Source organism: Marmota marmota, unplaced genomic scaffold (assembly GCF_001458135.2).
Source record: "Marmota marmota marmota unplaced genomic scaffold, marMar, whole genome shotgun sequence".
NCBI lineage: Eukaryota > Metazoa > Chordata > Mammalia > Rodentia > Sciuridae > Marmota > Marmota marmota.
Window position 1 is genome coordinate 47,074,911 of NW_025999990.1, and position 12,599 is coordinate 47,087,509.

The 12,599-nt window shown below is 38.6% G+C and overlaps 1 protein-coding gene and 1 pseudogene across 6 annotated transcripts in view; one reads left to right on the forward strand and one right to left on the reverse strand.

The window, feature by feature from the left end:
- The window catches only part of Dlgap1 (DLG associated protein 1), a 784,970-nt gene that overhangs the window by 560,785 nt on the left and 211,586 nt on the right, over positions 1–12,599 (reverse strand). The window lies entirely within an intron of this gene.
- LOC125617765 lies at positions 398–9,158 on the forward strand (annotated as a pseudogene).

Sequence of the window (12,599 nt, forward strand, 5' to 3'; positions counted from 1 at the left end):
AGCCAGCCTCAGCAAAAGCAAGGTGCTAAGCAACTCAGTGAGACCCTGTCCCTAAATAAAATACAAAATAGGGCTGGGGATGTGGCTCAGTGATTGAGTGCCCCTGAGTTCAATCCCCAGTAGCCCTCCCCACCACCAAAAAACAAAAACAAAAACAAAAAACAAGCAAACAAACAAACAAAAAAAACATTTAGCATCCTTTCTATAGCTCAATATACAATTGATGGCTGCAGATTTTAAATTGGGAGTCAAAGTGAAACAAAAACATAAGAATCCCATTGTCTAAATAGTGGCTTTTAGAAAAAAAAAACAGAATATATGGGTAATTACTTAAGATATAGGAACAAGATAAATTATCTTCATAGTATAAATCAATAAAAAATAATTGTTATGCCACTGAGTGATATGGAAATATAAGAAAAGGCTTTGACATCCAAGGAGAGAACGCAGTTGGTAAGACAGGAGAGGTGAATCTTTCCCTAGTGCAGGCTGCAGTGACTGGGACAGGACTGCAGCTGCAGCACAGGGGATGGGAGAGAAAGGAGGAACAAAGATGCGTGAAGGGAGCCAACAGGACAAGAGATGAAGTGGGGTCAAAGGAAGAAGGAACAGCTTCAGCTACCGCAAACATCTGAATCCTAGAAAGTCATTAAAACTACCCAAATATAGAAAATAGAGGAAGAAATCTTAGGGATAGTAGGGGAACAAGAACAGAGAGAACAGAATTAATGCAATATTAGGAAAACTGGGTTTGCAGGAAGATCGGAGGTTTAAGAATACATATCCAACAGATGGCAGGTCTTTGGGTAGCAATGTATGCTTTATAAATCCCCTTTATAGTCATTATTATTATTTTTTGAGATCTCTAGACATCCTTCAAAGTTCAAAGAGGTTAAAGTAAATTATCCAATATCCCAAGTGGAGAAATCTCAACGTATTCAATTGTTCGAATCCCTAGATCCCCCAAGAGCACTAGATTTGACATCAGCCCAGCTTTTGGATTTGCATCTTGTTTCTTTAAGCTGCCAACCTCTGTGATTTCACACAAATAACTTCAACTCCTCCAGCTGTGCTCTCCATCTTCTCAATTTACAGTAAGAATGAAACAACATAAAGTACTTACATGGTAATTGGCACATTGATAAAAGTTTTAACAAAGTCTTGACCTATTATATTACTTTAATACCACAGCTGCTCCAGGGACCCTAGAATGAGAAGTCAGGACAAACACACACACACACACACACACACACACACACACACACACAGAATCAGCACTGATGTGCTACTCTCAGTCGAGCAACATAACATTTATGCACTTAATTTTTATAGCCACTCAGTGTGACAGGCCTCAGTGATGAAGTGATTTCCCCAAAGTCACAAAATATGATCGGCAGCTTTGAATTTAGATTGGCCTGACACTCTGGTCCATGATCTTCCTCTCTTTTAAAAGTAAAGATGACTTCCTCCCATCATAAAAGTAAGTCATGTTCACAACTGAAAATTTGGAAACTGCAAAAGTGTAAAGGAAAGAAAATTATCCAGAGATAGCAGACACGTTGGTGTATGTGCATTCAGTCTTAAATTAAGATGTTTTTCTTCATATAGATCACATTTGAGGAATTGCTGACTAATGTTTAGGCCAACATTATGGGTTATCGCTGCACTGTTTTCTGATACTCTGTCAGTAATGACAGAGTACTGGTTCTATCACTTCACCTGGCATTTAGTATCATTTGGTATTTCAAAAACTCTTTGTTAATGTGGTGGGTGAAAATGTTTTAATGTGTTTTTAATACCAGAGAAGTTGATCTTTTTGCTATATAGATTAAAAAGCTTTATTAACTTCTTAATGGGGCAAATAAAAGTCTATTTGTGGAAGTAAGAGGCAATTCTATTATAATCCATTATTATTTATTATTATTATTTTTTTGGTGAACTTGCCATTTCTTGAAGTAAAAGAGCAAATGATTACATTCACGAAAAAAAAAAAAGAAAAATAAGCAAGCTCGCATGTTCTCAAGTACTTATAAGTACTTATAAGCTGGAGGACAATCGAATCTTCTCAATGATTCAATCAATAGCAGCAAGAATGGAGAAGATCAAAAGAAGGGATAAGGAATTAGAGGAACCCGAGCTGTAAATTGGCCTTCTTAGGTGAGTAATTGTACAACTGTCGGCAGCTCTGTTCTTTTCTTTCCTTTTGAATTGTGTGTGTGTGTGTGTGTGTGTGTGTGGTGCTGGGGATGAAATCTTGCACATGCTAGGTGAGAACTCTGTCACTGAGCTACAGTACTGCTGGCCCATGGAGCTGCATTATTTTTTATGCATGTATGTATGCATGCATGTATTTATGACAGGAGCTGCATTATTAAGAACCTAAAAAGAGCTTTTTTGCAGATGCCCTGTCAACTGCAATTGCCTGCTGCCAGCCATGGTCCACCCCACCATGTTCTTTGACATTACCACTGATAGTGATTCATTGGTTGTGTCCCCTTGGAGCTATTTGCAAATAAAATGCCAAAAATAGTAGAATGCTTCTGTGCTCTGAGCACTAGAGAGAGAGGACTTGGTGATAAGGACTTCTGCTTTCACAGAATTATTCCCGGATTTATGTGTTAGGATGGTGAAGTCACATGCCATAATTGCATCGGTGGCAAGTCCATCTACAGGGAGAATTTTGATGATGAGGACTCCATCCAGAAGCCTACAAAGCACGGCAAATTGTCTATGGCAAATGTGGACCAAACACAAACAGTCCCCAGTGTTTCATCTGTATTATCAAGACGGAGTGGATGGATGGTAACTATGTGTGGTCTTTGGGAAGGTTAATGAGAGCAGGGGTGTCATGGAAGACATGGAGTGCTTTGAGTCCATGAAGGGCAAGACCAGCAAGAAGACAAGTCATTGCTGATGGTGGTTCTTTCTAATACAATTGACTTGTGTTTATGTTCACCACCAGATCATCCTTTGGTAGCTTAGGAAAGCACTCTAAGTGTACTTGCTGCCGTTCTTTGGGTTCCATATTTTCCTTATTCCTTTCCAAGTCTAGATGGATAGCAGAATTCATCTGCTATATATAGAGAGCAGCTCCCTATTCCCAGTGGTCCTTCACTCATTTCCTCACAAGTTAATGCTAACTGCCTCATGGTTCTGTCCTATCCGCATTTGGTATCTCTGTGCTGGGAACTGCTCCAAGCTCCACACTGGTGAGACCAGCCTTGGGGTTGAGATTTTATGTTCTGTCCTCTCTAAGTCTATTCTCATCTGAATTCTCTGTTTTCAACATATTAACTGAATTCTAACACAAAAAAGTTATAATTAAATATGCTACTGGTGTAAAAAAAATACTACCAATACAGTAAACCAAAAGACTCCCTTGCCAATGACACAAATTCCACATCTGACCTCACATGACAGGTACAGTCAAAATACAGATGCACTAAAAATGAAGTGAAAAGTAAAATTACCTTCAGGCTACGCTTGTAAGATGTATGTGACACATAAATGAACTCTGTGCTTAGACTTGGGTTCCATCTCCAAAATACTTCATTATGCATTTGCAAATATTCCAAAAAAACCCCACTAATCTAAAATCCAAACTCTTCTAAGTCCCAAGTGCTTCAGATGCGGAGGCGGAAGTGGGGTGGGGTTCAACCTGTTTTGTGTAGGAGAAACTCTTGCATTTAGCTCCATACTTCTTAGAGGGGATTTCCCTCTCCTCTTTCCATATACCAACTCGCCCTTTTCCCTGAAATGGAAGTGATTTGAAAGGGAAGTGATTTGATTGAGAAAATGATGTTCTTGCCTTCTGTCTCTGGGACCTGCAGAATCACTTTCTGCTTCCTCCCGGGGTTGAGTGCCCTGACCTGACCTCCTGCTCCATAGGAGGTGCCTACTCTGCTCAGGTGTTCTGCCCTCTCACCTGGTGGGTGTGCGAAATTCCAGGGAAGAAATTCCAGGGGAAGCCCAGGCAGTAGTCTCTACTCTGCTTTTCCACTAGTGCAGGGCATTGCATTTCAATTCCTAACCACCTTGTGAATTTATTGACAATTTTTACCCAGTGAGCAGAGGCACTTGGTGGGGTGTGGCCCCAGGGGACTGTCTTGACCTCCATGCTGTGCCTCCCTTTTCGGCCTCTAAATTTCTTTGAGTTGCACATTTGTCCTTTCATATGCATTTTTAGGTCAACATTATAGAAATGATGAAAGCTCCTTCTGGCCGTTTGATTGAGGTTGTATTAAATTTATGGAATAACTTGAGAACAACTGGTTTTCTAAAAACAGAGCTTTTCTTTTCAGAAGATTGACATATGTTTCTATTTACTCAGGGCCTTTATGCATTTCATAAAAGTTTAGTAGTTGTCTTCAGTAAGTTTTATATTTCTGTATAGCTGTTCCTAGGAATTTTATGATATTGATTATTTTGATAAAGAGGGTTACTCATGAGTTGTGGGTGTAGAAAAACCCTTTATTTTTGCTTATTGATTTCTATTCTGACCAACATGGTTTTGGCATTCTGTTTTTAGACTCATTTAATCTTTCATTAGTTCTAATAATTAGCTGTTCATCTTTGATTCTAGATAGTCAATGCAATTATCTTAAATAATAACAATGTGCTCCTGTCACCAACTACATGTTTTGGATTTAATTGCCTTGGCTAGGAATTCTACGGAATTGAAAAATAGCTGAGATGTCAGATAGCCACCTCTTGTTCACATTTTTGTTGATATTTAGTTAATGTCTTATCATTATAATGCTTGCTATAACAGCAAGTTAGAAGAAATTTCCTCTATTGCTTGCTATTTTTTCAAAATTCAGCAATGGGTTTGTATTTTATTAAATGCTCTTTTCAGAATATAATCATATGTTTTCTTCCTCTGTTAACATGGATTTCCTCAACCGAACTGATTTACACAGTTACTATAAGTGGCAATTAGTCCACACATTTAATTCTGTAGAGGCGTTGCTGTATTTTAATTACTATTGGTTTATCTAGGAATTTTGTTTCCATATTTGTAAGTGAGATTGGCTTACAGTTTTTCTTCTGTGGGTATAATCTCTCATTTAATTTGGTATCAGTGTTTGCTGATTAGTTATTTGCAATCTTTTTGTATTATCTGGATGTAGGATTTTTATAATTTAAAAATTGTTTGTTTTTTTAAAGGTTTAGTAGAAATCACTTATAAATTTTTTTGACTCTCATGCCTATAGATGTTTTTTGACTACCTAACTGACTCTCTAATTATTGTTCTCTTAAAATTTTCTATTCATTTAAGCAATTTTGGTAATGTTTGTATTTTTAAAAGCTAATAATTGCACCTAGAATTTTTCAACTTGCCTATTACTCAAGTTCCCCCTTATCTGTAATTATGCCCCCCTTTTTAATACTAACACTACTTACTTGGACCATTTATTTTTTTCCTCCTTGATCAGCCTTGTCAAGAGGTTGTCAATTTCACTGGTCAATTCAAGGAATCAGGTTTTTATTTTTTTATTTGTTCCTACTCCACTATTATTTATTTATCTGTTTTGATCATTTCTGCCTCATGCCTTTCTATTTTTGAAAAGTCTTCATAGACACTTATTTTTCTGATAATTCTTTTTCTTATAAGTTCTGATTTTAGATTGGAGATTACATATGGCATCATGTTTCATTTTTATCTGTCTCTCTCCCTTGGTTCCAGAATATGTACGAAAAAAAAAAAAAGAATAAAATAATAAGATGTTGGTCTTGGCAACTGAACCAATGTTCTTCCCTTTTCTAGCTAACAAACAAAACCAAAAAAACCCCAAAACATGAATTGCTAATTTTTACAGTTCCCACAATTATTTTAACACCACCCTATGAGGTTTGTCTGATCCCCTTCCTTTGGTTCACATTCTAATGTGTAGTATATTTCAAAAGAGCAGGATGATTTAGAACATTCTCATCTCAAGTGCCCAGAAATAGCTCTCAAGCATTATGGTTGGGATCTGAAATGTCCCCCAAAGGCTATAAACTAAAGGCTTGGTCACCAGCCTATGGGACTATTCGGAAATGGTAGAGGACCTTTAGGAGGTGAGGACTAGTGGATGTAAGTGATGTCACTGGGATTGTGACTTTAAGAGGACACCGGGACCCTGGGCTCCCCTCTTTTTCTGGTTTTGCTTTCTGGCCACCATGAGGTGATTGACTCTGCCATGAATTTTCTAACATGAAGTGCTTTCTCTTTACAGGCCTCAACAATGGAACTAAGCCAACATGGATTGAAACCTCTGAAAAGTTGAGCAAAATAAGTCTTTTCTAAGTTGTTTTTCTGATAATAAATAAGCAACAGAAAGCTCACTAACCCAAGCAGTAGCCAAACAAGAAATTGCTGAAGTTAAAACAAAATATTTTTTATTTTTCTTTAAATAAGTAGCAGTTAGTTACTTTCTCTAGCTGAGAGACAATACATGATGGGAAGAAGTGACATGTTCCCATCTCCTCAACTCAGAGGACAACGACTAAAAAACAGCATATTCGGTGCCATGATACCTACTGGGTTGGTCAGCTTTCTGTTACTGTGACAAAATACTTGAGATAATCAACTTGTAAAGAGGAAAGATTTATTTGGGGTCACAGTTTTGAGGTTTCAGTCCATGGTCAGTCAGCTCCTTTGCTTTGGGTCAAAGCTCCTCACTTCATGGCAGCAGGGAGGCAAAGAGAAAGATCGGAAGGGGCCAGGGTCCTAATATCTCTTTCAAGGGCATTCCCCCAATGACCTCCTAAGTTCCTTCCACTAGATCCTTCCTTCCAAAGGTCCCACCACTTACCAATAGCACACAATCTGTCAATCAAGCCTTTATCAGATCTTTGGGGAGGGTGTTTAAGATCCAAACCATAATGCCTATGTTAGTGTGAAATCACTAATATGGGATACTAAACTCTTCCGGAGAACTTCCCTTACACAGCACTTCCTTCCTTGAAATTCATTCCTTTTGCATTCACTACGTGGGTACCTCAATAGCTGCCACGTCCTCAATTCCAGTGGGTATCACCTTCTCACATTTTGTGGGTAGAGGAAAAGGCCAGAAAGAGGAGTGGGTAGAAAAAAATTAATTTCTCTTTGGAAATTTGAAGATTGATCACTGCATTTCATTCAGCTGTTTTAATTATGCAAGGCAGAAAATGTGCTCCCAGATTTGCCAAAAAAATAAAAAAATAAAAATGCTACAAAGTGCCAGTAGTACTTCTCTTTAGCCGGCAGAGGGAAAAGAGGATCAGACTTCGAACTGCTGCTTGTCTTCACACACAAGAACCAAAACCAAAAGCTGTTTTCCCTCGTTTCTTTAGAAAAATCGAATTTTTGACAATGGATGTTTACCAACGCTTTCAACATTAGATCAATACAATCTAATGAGTACTGCATGTGTCCAGTGTAAAGACTTTCAGATACACCCAAACTGGGACAGGGGTGAGGGAGAAGAAAGCCAGATACAGTATGAATCCTGGCTACCATCCACGTTTTAGTCAATCTGTAGATCAATTCAGAGTTTATGACTCCTAGAAATGATTTGTGCATTTTCTTATAACAGTATGCTGTCTATCAACGTTCTAGTCCCCTTCTGGTCATTTTAAAGTAAAATGCATTAGATTGTCTTTAACACTTTGGTCTCTGCAAGTTAGAAAGAAAAATCAAAGAAAACCCATTCAGATCTTATGAAAAGCCTCCCCAATGAAACTATTTGTTTTAAAATTGCCCAGCTAAAGCACAGCCTCGCTTGATTACAATGGCCTTGGCTGAAGCAAAACACACACTGTGTTTAAATTCAGGTTCAGCACGAACCCTTTGGAAAGGACCGGGAGAACACTGTGGTGAGGAATGTAATTCACAATTCTGCCTCTTTATAAGCCCTGACGCTCCCATTAGGCTTAAATGGAATCACACAGTGAATTTTCCACAAGCCAAATTTACCAGGGAAAACCTTTTCGAAGATATCTGCCTCCTTCTAGTAGAAGCACAATGTCCCATACAATCAACAGAGAAAACAGACATCATATCCACTCCCCGCCCCCCTTTCATTTTCTGATCTAACTTGCTCCCCATGATCCCAAATGGTTTATGATGCTTTCTACTTCACCTTGATAAAAAAAGGAGATATCAGTGCCTTTCTCCTGGGGAATGAATTTTAAATTGTGTTGATGACTGCACAACACCACGAAGGCATATAGTAAAAACCACTGAATTGGACACTTTAAATGTGGGAACTCTATTTAGATGTGGGATGTGAACGTTTTTCAGTGAAGCTGTTAAAAAAGATATAGGCATTTCTCTCGTTTTAAGATCATAACCTGTGCAATGAATGTTTCATTTCTCCTGTTTTTCAACACAGATTGACTGTTCATCCATTTTCCAGTTTTTTTTTTTAAAGATTCCTTGCGGTGTTCATGTGTTTGATTCTCTTTCTAGATTTTTCTTATTCCTGCTTTATGTCTGACCAAAAGTCTTTTTGTTTGTTTATTTGTTTTATTACTCTCAGTGAATTGAGAAACCTATTAATGTGGTGCAGGAAATGTTCCCCCCCAAATGTGGTATTTTAGCATGCTGAGTATTTTTTTCCTAAGTTTAGGGCAGATTTCTAAGGTGCTGGAGCAAGGCTTGCAGGAGACACATCTCGTGCAATGGCATGAAAACCTATTTGTTGCACTTTTGAGCCATAAAAGGATCTACTGAGTGTTTTAAGTTTAAGGAAATGTCAGAAAGTAGCAAAAGCAAGAAGATCCCTCTAACCTTCTCTCCTCCCCTCTCACCTGAAGTTGGTCATGGAAACCAAAATTCCTCCGGGGTGCTATTAATGTCATTTATATTAGGCTATCTATGTTATAAGCCAAAAACTACATTGTTATTATTTTATATAATTGACATCTTTTAAAGACAAACAAAGGAGAGTAAGTACACATTTCTGGAGTTTGTTGCATTCACCTTCTTCTATGCCATTTATGATCTCTTCATTCCTATGGATTCAAACTACCACATGATTCCATTTTCTTCCTCCAATAAAATCTCTTCTTTGTAAACCACCTTCTCTGTGCTGTTGACAAGCAGATTAAATTTTGATATAAACTAAATAATACATGTTTTCATTCAATATCTTTTTAAAATCAGTATAGAGGCTGGGCACAGTGACACACACCTGTAATCCCAGCAGCTCCAGAGGCTGAGGCAGGAAGCTCACAAGTTCAAAGCCAGCTTTAGTAAAAACAAGGTGCTAAGCAACTCAGTGAGACCCTGTCTCTAAATAAAATACAAAACAGGGTTGGGGGTGTGACTCAGTGGTTGAGTGCCCCTGAGTTCAATTCCCAATATCCCCTTCAAAAAAAAAAAATCAGTGTAGAGAAGAGAGTTAAGTAATCAACTATGCAAATTATGTACATAATTAACTTTGTTAGCACTCTTTATTTTTTCATGTGGGTTCAAATTATTTATTACCATTCCTTGTAAGCCAGGTCAGAAAACAGCTTTTTAAAATATATGCATCCGGGGATGTTTTAAATTTGCCTTCTTTTTTCAAGGATAATTTTGCTAGATTCTTGGTCAATAGGTTTTACTTTGGGCATGTTATATATATCATCCAGTCCTTAACGGCTTCCATTATTTTTAAAAAGAAAGGTCAACTTAATCTTCTTAAGCTCCCCTGTAAGTGATGAGTCATTTACTTCTTGCTATTTTTTTTTCTGTCTTTCAAAATTTTGACTACACTGTGTCCAGCTCTGATTTCTTTCTATTTCTCTGTTTGGAGTTTATTGAGCTTCTTGAATGTGTAGATAAATCCTTTTCACACCAAATTGAGGAATTGTTCAGGCACTGTTTCCTGAAATATTTCCTGAATAAGAAGATATATATATATATATATATATATATTCCTATTCCTTTTTCTCTGTCCTCTTCTTCTGGTACTCCTATTATGCCTAAGTTGGTACACTGAAGGGTGTCCCACATTTCTCTGAGGCACAGATCATTATTCCATAGTCTTTTCTCCTCTCTTTCCAAAGTGATTACATAATCTCTACTGATCTGTCTTCGAATTCACTGCTGCTTTTTTTTTGTGCTAGTTCAAATCTGTTGAGTTGCTCTGGTCATTCTTTCATTCATGTTGTATTTTCCAAGGCCAGAATTTACATTTGGTACTTTTAAAATAAGTCTTAAAACTTATATATTTTTTTATTTTATGAGACATTTTAATTTTTTATGATCTCTTGTAGCTCATAGAGCATATTGATAATAATTGCTTCAAAGACTTTGTCTGTTGAGATAGCCATTTAGGCTCCCTCAAAAGCATTTTGTATTTTCTGCCTTTCTTCTGTTTTTCTGGGTCTGCCATGGGCTGAACTGTGTCACCCCACAATGCAGATGCTGAAAATCGAATCCTCAGAACCTCAGAATATGACTGTATTTGGATATGGGGCCATTAAAGAGGTAACTGAGGTAAAATGAAGTCATTAGCTTGGGCTATAATCCAGCATGACTTCTTCTAAGAAAAGATTAGGCACAGATGCACCAAACCATGTGAAGATTCCCCAGAAAGATGACCATCTACAAGTTAAGGAAAGAGGTCTTAGGAGAAACCAGCTCTGCTGACATCTTGGTCTTGGACTTTTAGCATTTGAAATTTTGAGAAAATAAATTCCTGTTGATGATGTCACACAGTCCATAGTTCCTTGTAATGGCATCCCTAGCAAACTATGACAGGGTCACATTTTCCTGTCTTTTGTATGGCTTATCATTATTTTGCTGAAAATGATACATTTTTATGTAATAAATTGTAGCAACTCTGCTTACTGATTGCTCCTTCTCTACTCCAAGAGGTTTATTGGAAGTGTTCCTTTCTCAGTAATTTGTTTACATATTTAGTGACTTGAAGGGCATTTCTCCCACAGTATATAGCCTCTTGTTTGTGTCTTTTAGACTGCCTACCTAGAGATTTTTCCCTGACTCAGCATAAACCACTTACTAGTTATAGGTTTTGCTTAAACTCCTTACCTTTGGATGTATATATGGCTTGCAGGCTGCTATTTTGAGGTTGGGGTTCTTCTCGAATAAAGAAAAGGCTATGTGTCACACTTAGTGTGCATGCCAACTCTGCCATAAATCTATTGTGACTTTGTTGTGACTTGCTTATACATGACACTATCATGTTGCAACTCTATAACATGAGAATACTAAATCAAATGTGCATTGATTTATATAGGAGACAAAGAGCTTGCAAAGATATATAAGGGGATGCCTCTGTGTTTGGGACTTGGTCTTGGGATAATAGTCCGCTAATCCAGTGCTGACACAAAAATAAACACTGTTTCCTATTGCATGCCCCAGTCTCTCTCTGCATGAATCCTATAACAATCTCAGTTTAAATAGTTCATAGGTTTGCCTCCACATTTTGTCAGGGACTATGAGCTTGGAATTTCCTTCTCTTGTCACTTTTGAGAAGGTACAGTTTTAGGCATGTATATAGAATTTTCCAGTGGCAGAAGTAGTTATGATTTTTGGTAGGTCTGCCTTCCCAAGAGATACCTCTGGATCAGAGAAGCTCATGGTTCAGCCAGTTTTTAGTACTGGTGAAGCTTCTACCCTGTGTCAGCTGACTCTGTGTGGTTTGGGGAGGTTTGCAAGTCCGCCCATATTTTGCTCAAATTGCTTCTGGGTGAGTATAGCCTAGCACGACATAACCTTCCAACAACCAGGGTCATGTGTGATCCCAGGAGCGCTCTTCTAGGCTGTCTGTTCCCGTTGTTCTCTTGGTTAAACTTCTGACTGATCTGCCTGTTTGGTTTTTTTTTGCTGCTTCCATCAGGGAGCTATGAGGGCCGTCTCAGTTGCTCTCCACCAAGATGTTCATTGTTTTTGACAATGCCCTTGGGCTTGGAATACTCCATGCTCTGTTCTAAATAAAGTCAGCTCCCTTGGGCAGGGCTGTGGAGTTCTTCATCCTTGAGACCTGCCTTTCTTCCTGGGCAGAAGAACCTCTATTCCAGTGCACAAGGGCTAGGGGCAGGTCAGGTGCTTGTTTTTCTTATAAGGATAGCCTAGTGCAGGTGTGCATGTGGCCTCCCTCTGCCTGGATTGCCACTTCTGGTGTCAAACCCCAGCTTCAGTGAGCTGAGGTGAGGGTGATCAGTGCCCTGGTATTCTTGACTTTCTGCCTGTGGTAGAGATTCTGTCCCATAAATGGGGTTAGTTGGAGGAAAGGAGTCTTTGACCTCTTTGTCAACCTGCCTGGAATGAAGGTGCTGCAGAATGGGGCTGAAAGATATAAGGAGCGTTGCCAATCCCTCCTTTCCTCCCAGTGGGGCACTGTGGCCCCAACTTGGGAACCAGGGGAAGACAGGAAGAGCTCCAGTTCTTGGAAGCCTCTGTCTGGAAGAGTGTGCCTTAGCTGGTTTCCCCATGTGTGGGGCTGAAGTAGAAGGCACAGCTCACGTGCTACATATTATTGTCTTAATGAGATTTAAGAACTGAGATTCAAGAACTGAATGAGTATTTATCTATTTGCTCTATATCTTTAGGACAATTTCCTTTTTTTTAAGGGGGGGGGAGAGAGAGAGAGAGAGAGAGAGAGAGAGAGAGAGAGAGAGAG